Genomic DNA, 8507 nt, shown 5'->3' with positions numbered 1-8507 from the left:
TCATTTGATTACGCCTTAGAGACCCCAACGTAGGGAAGAGTGTCCCAAGGGTATCTCCGAATAGTTTTGATAGCCTTGAGATGTCATCGTCTTTGTCACACCAGGGTCTACTGGCTGACCAAGTCCACCCTAATGCATCCACAGACCCAGAAACATGCGGCCAAACTTGGCCACTAGAGTGATGCAAACTGTTCCACTTTCCATCCTCTGATGAGGCACTCAGTGTCCTGCACTGGCCCAGATGAGCTTGCCATCACGTCCCCCAGGTGCCTCTGGGCATGCTGTCCACTGCACAGGCATCAACAGTCGAGCAAGTCCAGTCCCAATACACGGGCACTCCAAGGTTAGATCACGTATCTTGGGATTTTCCCTGTTTACTAGGGTTTGAGTCTAGCAATCCAGTGTGGGAGTCCCCTAAGAAATCTCACCTGAGGTGACCTCAGACTATATAATATTTTAATGTCCTACACTCCTGAAACTACACATAACCAACAGTACTAAAAACAGCATTTGCTGTGTCCAACACTCCATCTCAGATGTCTGGACTGTCATGTTCTCATCAGAAGTGGCAGGTCACACTCAGTTATATCTGCAGTTGGGATCAACATCCTATCTTGGGTTCTTGGGTCAACCATTCCCCAAAAACCAAGCCCACCTTTCAGAGCCTTGGAGAAAAACTGCATCAAAGAGAGGCTGTGTCAATTCAGAGAAAACAGAAAGGATGATAAAACGCCTTGGCCTGCCAGTGGGAAATATGTATCTGTTTTTCCCTAGCTGCTTCACACAGCGTATTTAAAACAGGCAATGTGGCAGTCCCAAGAGGCCAGTCAACCCCAAAGCCAGACACACAGCTATAGTTTTGCAAACACAACTCCCCCTCATTTTTTCCCTATAACTCATGCTGGTGGGCTCCACCGTGACAACTCCCTTGACATCTGAGTGACAGTATCAAGAGGAAGGCCTTGGAAAGTCTATTCCAGGACAAGCATTTGGTGCACCAGTTAAGATGCTTGCTGCTCAGGATGTCTGCATCCCTTGTTGGGTGGCCTGGGGTCCAGTTTTGGCTCTGTTTCTGACACTAAATTTCTACTAATGTACATTCCTTTTAGAAGGCGGCAGATAATAGCTCGAGTCGTTGGGTTTCTGCCACTCAAGTAAGTGGGAATTCTGCTGAAGCTCCTGGCTCTCTTTGTGGGCCTGATACACCCCAACAGTTGCAAACACTTGAGCAGTGAACTAGTGGAAGGAAGGAGTGCATGTCTATCTCTGTTTGCATCTCTATTTCTTTCAAAGAGCTAAAAACTGTTTTTAGGAGAAAGCCTACCCAGCCCTTGCAAGGTGGCCAATCTGTGGAGGCTTCACCCACCACAGGAAGAACGCTCTGATCCTTGGCACCACCCCTCCCCCTGCCCCACCCCCACTAAAATACCTCCCAGATCAGCTTGCAGAGGCATTCAATTCTTTTATCTGAAGCCAAATCCTTTAATTACACAATTAGGGATTTTTCAGGTTTCCACTGCTTTCATGGCTCTCTCAAGTATAAATGACTACTATCAAATCATACTTTTTCTCATAGATATAACTTTCTCTCTGGAGAGTGGCGTGCATTGTTGAGAGAAGTCAGATCTAAGAATCTAAGCCAAAAAGGAACACTCTAGAATGGATCCTTAAGATAGAGGACTAAAAAATCTATTTCTTGATTTGGTTTATGATTACCCTTGCTTCATCTATTTCAAAACTGTGAGGCTAAAGACCACCCACTTCCATGACTAAAAATCTCTTTTATTTCTACCTTAGTCATACGAGGTAGACAAGTCCAACTTTTGTCCCTCAGTATTCCCACCTATAAAATGGGGACATAGAAAACAACACAGAATGCCTTTAAGGCCAGATGCATGAAAACAGTTTCTTTGGCAGCATTAAACATGTGCCCAAAGTATCTGTCGCAAATAGTGACTCTCAACTCTCCTTTGCTTCTATTACCTGCTTGCTAAGTGTAAATACAAATGTCACACAACTCCACTCTCACTTTCTCCATAAGAGAAAATAATTTATTCCCCAAAGAAACAAAGCAGGCAGAAAACTAGGCATCACTACTACAAGCTCTGCAGAGCTGGGCAGCAGAGAGGGGACACATTTCCCAGTCTACCAAGAGCTCATCCACAAGCCAAAGCCACTCCCAGTTAGTGACTGTCAGGGAGTCAGGTACCTGCCGAGCACCGTCCTTCCATTACCTGATATACCAGTCCTGAGATATGCATTTGAGACAGACAAAATGACAGCCAGCCAGCAACACGGTTGATTCAACTGAGGGTCCAGCAGCATGGGACTCTCCTGTCTATGCACTGTGACATGCCGACCACACATACAGAATCAAAAACCCGAGAACATGGAAGATTAACCCTCACATGGTAGCAGGCCATGACTTCAGCTTCTGAGTTGGATGGGAAGTCACTCTGACTACCACAGTCTAGAATAGGTATAGCCAAGACAGTAACTCTGTGAACATGGTGTGATTTGGGACGCTCAGCCTCTGAGGTCACTGGGTCTTGGAAATGATGGGTGGGTCACCTCCAGGATCCTCCCTGGTCAGGTCCATGAGTGTATTGCTAGCCCTGTCTTACCAAGAGGTTCATAGCAAGCCATGGCTGACCTTTCTGGAAACTCAACTTCCAGCTGAGCTCACAAACGCTTTCCAAAGTGTTTTCTAGAAGATCCACACTCAATGATCCCAAAGTGGAATTTTCTTTGTCACTCACTATCACTTAAGCACATGCCACTCATTAAAAGTGGCCTCTCCACAATCCTCCAGGATCTCCCACTCAGATTTTCATTGTGATTTCTCTCACTTCATTTAGCGTTAAGGTTGAGGGAAAAAGGATAGATAAAGGATATTTGAAAGTCAGCTGATAGGATACATTAAGGTATTAGGCTCTGTCTATATAGCAAGACAACTTTATGGCAGTTATCATTTAGCTGAAATGGGAAGAAAGAGAGCATCTAGGATGAATGAATGCCAAGGTCAACCTGCGGGCATGGATGCAGTCTAGCTTCAAAGCCCAGAGACAGCGCAGCCAACCTGACAGTGCGGCCTGGGTGAGTCCATCAACTAACTCGAGAGAACAAGCAGGAGAAGGGAGAGAGGATAGCACATCAAGAAAGCCACAGAAGCACGACTTGCTGCTACAAAAATGGAGGAGAAACTAAGGGATGATATTTCAACCTGCCCCAAAATAAGGTATTAGATCAAAGGAAAGCAGTGGTCAGCGCAGTCAGCAGACACACGTCTGCGCTCTCCCTCAGCTGGTACAGCCTGCGTCCACACCCACACATGCTTCCAGACACCACGGAAAGCCCTGGAAGCCCACAAGCAGGCGTTTCCTAACTGATGACCAAGATGAGGACAAAAACTCTTTTTTTAGCTGATCCCTTTGTAAATCTAAGCCCAGATTTTTAATTTAAGGATTATTAATAAACCAACTCTGATGAAATGTTCCCATGATATGTCAATTACCTGTCTCCAGCTTCTCTCCCCAGGGCAATTAGACTCCCTCTGCAGACCAGCCCCAATTAGCTTGTCTGTATGCTTCCTTTCTCTTTTCATTGGAAGTTCTGCGGGGGTTTTCTTTCTGAATTCTCTCCACGTCAGGAAAGCCTAGCTGGTAGTCAGGAGTGTAAGGCTGCCCTGGCCAGTGGGCAGGTGCTTCCCAGGGCAGACTAAAACCAGCAAAGACTTCTCAGAACACCTCTCTCCCAAGGATGGATGTCAGAATCTAAGAGTTAACAGCCAATGGGAGGCACAAATGTCAGAAAGCACAAGGCCCTCTGAAACTGAAGAGTAAGAAACATCTGCTAGGTATCTCATATCTACCAGACATTACATTGAGCTCATTAAGTAATGATTTTAATTTTTATCTATCTTATCTAATTGAAAGAAGGAAAGAGAGACAAGGAGAAGGAGGAGGAGAAGGAGGGGAGAGGATGGGAATCTCCCAGGTGAGTAGCAGGGACCATACCATCTGAGCCTTCACCTGCTGCCTCCAGGATTGAAACCAAAGAACTCCGATGCACACTGCGGATACCCCATGCAAAGCTCCAACACCCCTGTGAACATCTGAATTCTTCGTGGTCCCAACATCTCTGTGAATGTGGTACCACTGTCAGCAACTGATACAGAAATTGCAGCATACAGTAATTTAATCATCTGTCCGAGTTCAACCAAATAAGAATTTCAAATCAGGTTACCTGGTTGAAGCCATGCTCTAAATCGCACATATTTTTTCTGTTGGCTCAATATTTGCTGAGCATCTACTACCACATTTCCAGAAATCTATTGAGGGGTGGGTGACACAGGGGTGGAGTTACAGAGACAAGGCCATGCCATCATGTAATGGGAGATTCAGAACTAAAACAATCTTAAACACAACAACAAAAGTTCACCAGTTACAAGGAGAAAACTGAAAATAAGGCTTTCTTTTAATTTTTGTAGGACAAAAGAAAAAATTACCATCTATAATGTCAAAAGACACACTAGGGGAAGAATTTACAACATGTAAGTGAAAGGGCAGATTTGCTTAACAAGAGTTAACTCCTTCAAACCAAAGGTAAAAGTCCTAGAAAATAAGGCACTGAACGGAAAAATAAATAAAAATGTTTACGAACATTAGAAAAGACGCTCAATCCACCTCATCATTATAGAAGTTCCCATTAAAATCTCAGTAAAAGACCAGTTAGTGTGCTTGTTTTCACAAGTTGCATCCAGGAAAGGAAAAGTATTTGAACACAGTCATCCTCTAAGCCTGCTGCTAACAGCAGCATGAACTGGCCTTACTTCTGCAGAGGGCAGTCTGGCAGTTTATTGAAACATGCAACGCACATTCCCCTTTAATCAGCTATCTCGTTATTAGGAATTTGCCCCAGATATATCCTGATGACCACATAGGTCAGTAAGAACATGCGTGTGCACATCAAGGCACCATGTGTGAATGGCATAGGAAACATTCTGATGATCACGGGCAGGCCAAGCTAGGGTGGACACTGCAGAGATGAGGAAATGAAGGAGAGGAATCCTGAGCGCTGATATGTGAAGACACCTAGGAAATCCAATCAGTGAATAAGACTGCATACTGTCATTGTTAGGGGAAAAGAGGCCCACATATATTTTGCTACACAGTATGTACTCTTTAGACAGTAATGTAAGGTATTATCCTCATACCTGTACAACCAGCACTTCAAGAACAGGAGCACTTGACTTAAGAGTTAAGCCAAAGCTTGGGACATCAGCACGCAGTATGCAAAGGTCTGGCTACAATACCAGCTCTGATCTGCACCCAGCCTCCTGCTACTGCACACCGTGGTAGGCAGAGGCAACTGCTCAAGTCGTTGGGTCCCTATGAGCCACACGAGATATCTGGATTAAGTTCCCCACACCTAGTTTTGGCAGGACCTGTCCTGATGTTGCAAGCATTTAGTGAGTCAGAAAATGAGCAGGCGAGCTCTGTCTCCTCCTCTTTCTCTTCCTTCTCCTTCCTCTCCTTTCTCTCCCTCCCACTCTGCCCCTTAAAAAATAAATTTTAAGACTTTCTTAAAAACATTTTTTTTAATGTGGAAAAAAATAATTTAAAACGATGTGGAAATGTGGACATTTCACTCTCTTTTTTTTCATTTTTAATTACTCATCTTTATTGATAAAATAGGCTCCTACACAGTATGTACTCTTTAGACAGTAATGTAAGGTTGTTTTAAAAAAAAAAATACGGATGAAAAACTGTCACTGAAAACAAAGTAAATGTCTTATCATCAAGACCATGAAGGAATCCAAGCAAGAAAACCAAGAATAAATTAACTAACTTGTTTACAAAAATAATTATTTAGCAAGTAACATTTGTTAACTGAGCTGCCTCAGACTCCCAACTGTCTAGCTTATTTCCTTCAGTTCTTACCTGGGATAAAAACTATATTGATGAATGTGACATTAAAGCAAGGACACTTACCCAAAACCAATAGAAATGCTTAAAAATAAGAAGCATCATTTACTTATAAAACATCAGTTAAGGCCTCTGAATGACAAAAGAAAACCATTTAATGTTTGCTTGGGCCATTAGCCCTTTTCTAATCCAATAGCCCCAGGCTCCCAACCTTAAGACAGAAAAAGTCTGAAGCAAAAAGTAATTTTGCATTTTACCAGTAACATGAAGCTATACATGAAAGCTACCACGGGAGTAATAGTTGTTTAATATGTTTATACTCAAAAGTAGGAGTTTTTATTTGTGCTACTTTTAATATTTATATAAACAAATGTTTAATCATATTTGACATTCTATAATCACCACAGAGCAAGAAAAATTTAGGTCTCAGTTGATGTTGAAATTGATTTGTGTATATGGTAGTTTTTTAAAAAGTTAATGTACTTTTTATTTGCCGTGTAAAAAACAAAACAAAAACAAAAACAGAAAACATTTGTGCATCCATATTTCCTCCTCTTTCAACTGAAATGTTTTAAGAAAACTCTTAACAGGTCCTAAGATCAGGTGGAACTTAAAAATTGATCCAGAATTTTGACTTTCTGTATCTCCAGATTAATTACTTTTGAAAAAAGGTGCTATGAGCCAGAGGAATTTTCAACTAACTGAAATTACTGTGCTTGTCTGCTCATCATATAGTTGTTGGCTAAATGGATTCTGTGATAGCCTCAGATCAACCAAGGAAAAGTCTGATCCGCGTTAGGCTTCGAACCAAACCTTACTCTTTGCAACAAGTAGTTTAACCTACTAGATGTTTATCACATGATCTGTTTTCTTAGAAAGTAGTATTTCTTCTTTTTCATTCCTGAAATGGTATTTCGGACACTGAAGTAAATTAGGGACAATAGTTAGGTGAATATCAGGATAAATTAAATCGCCTCTTAACGTCCATGTAAAACATTCCTACATCCTTTAAAATTGGATTTGTTTTGGGAAAAAAAATGGGGAAACAAAATAATTAAAGCTGAAGTCTCATGGTTGATATGTTGTTTAACTTGTGACACCAAACAGGAAAGTAAACTTTAGGAAGAGAATCTCCTAGAACTACAGCAGAAATATGTCTATTTTCCATGGTGAGAGTTCTGTGGATTCCCACTCATGGGGAATAGTCAGGTTTATTGAAGTGCACCCACCAATGTGGAAAGGTCCTGATCCGCTCAGCAGGTGGGGAAGCTGCTCCCTTGCGGGTCACAGGTCAGTCCTGACTCCTCAGTTGGGTTCTGCATGGAGTCACGACTATTTCTTGGTTGCTGTCTCTAAGCCTATGTTCTGAACATGTTGTAGACAGACAAAGGGACTGCTCAGTGGCTCACGGGTGCATGGCTAGTTCCTGGCAATTGGGGACATTTCAGCTCTTCCTCAGACTCAGGTCACTGCTGGTCACCAATGCTGACAGTGTTGTACTTTCTGTCACTTCGTCTTTTCTCAGGTTCAAAAAGGATTCTCGAGTTATTTGAAGGATCTCTCTGAGGCCTTTGTTTTCTTATTCAAGTTGAAGTATCCGTTCCTGTTCTTTGCAGCCCTGTTGCCCGTCAATCTCAATAGCTTTCCTCACCACTGCGGCCATTTCAGTTATCGGTCCACATGTGCTTGCAGCTCCTTGGAGTGCTGTTCTTTTAACTTCGTTATTATTCCTAGGTCATCTTTTTTGCTAGCCATTAGCAACCTAAACATTTGTTCTCGATACTTGCTCATGGTAAGTTCCAAGGCAGACTGATGTTCTTCCAGAGATGTACGCAATTCTTTGTTCTCTTGTTGCAGTTCTCTGATCTGTTTTCCTGCTGGATTCCCATTACTAATGTGGAGCGGGGCCGATGTCTTGCAACTTCATTAAGTTCTTGAATTTCTTCCTGATACTGCTTCGTGGCTTCCACTCGCTTGTTGAGGGCCGTGGTCTGCTCAATGAGAGACTCTGCTGCGTCATCGTGGTCTCTCAGCCTTTCCACAAGAGCTTTCGCATCAGCAAGCGCCTTCTCAATCGTGCAGCTCATCTCTCCAGGGAGACCTTGGAGGAGAAGCTTCGAGAAAGAGGCGACGTCCACTCCCCTCGCCCCCGCCTCGGGGAGCGCCCAGGTAAGAGCGACAGGTATGTCCACCGGCCAAGGAGCCAAAGGTTCTCCTTCAACTTTCCGGGAAGACACAGAGAGGGCTCGGAGCCGCTAGGGTCGGGCGGGCCCTTCGCCTCCCGGCGCGGTGTCCACTTACTCGGCTCTCAATTCCTCGAGGAGACCTGGGGCTCAAAGCCGTCGCTGCCAACCCTGGACCCTCTAGGCCCGAGACCCCGCGCCTACGATCAGCCTTCCCGTCGACCCCGGCCCGACGCCGGCCTCCGCCGACCGCTCCCCAGTCTCCGACATTTCACTCTTAACTGGATTGGAGAATAATATGGATGAAAGGTAACAGTTGTTAGACTCAAGCATCCTCCCACAGACTTTTTCATTTTCTTTTTTTGGCTCTGTGACTAATGGTGTCCCAAACAGAATA

The 8507-nt window shown here is 43.7% G+C and overlaps 1 pseudogene; it reads right to left on the bottom strand.

Annotated features, from left to right (window-relative positions):
- Window positions 1-7162: 7162 nt before the first annotated feature.
- Window positions 7163-8290, bottom strand: LOC121155662 (annotated as a pseudogene).
- Between the last annotated feature and the right edge of the window lie 217 nt (window positions 8291-8507).

The sequence above is a fragment of the Ochotona curzoniae genome, unplaced genomic scaffold (genome assembly GCF_017591425.1).
Source record: "Ochotona curzoniae isolate NIBS_2020 unplaced genomic scaffold, NIBS_Ocur_1.0 contig_2982, whole genome shotgun sequence".
In the NCBI taxonomy this organism is placed as follows: Eukaryota; Metazoa; Chordata; class Mammalia; order Lagomorpha; family Ochotonidae; genus Ochotona; species Ochotona curzoniae.
This window is presented reverse-complemented; position numbering and strand designations above follow the sequence as displayed.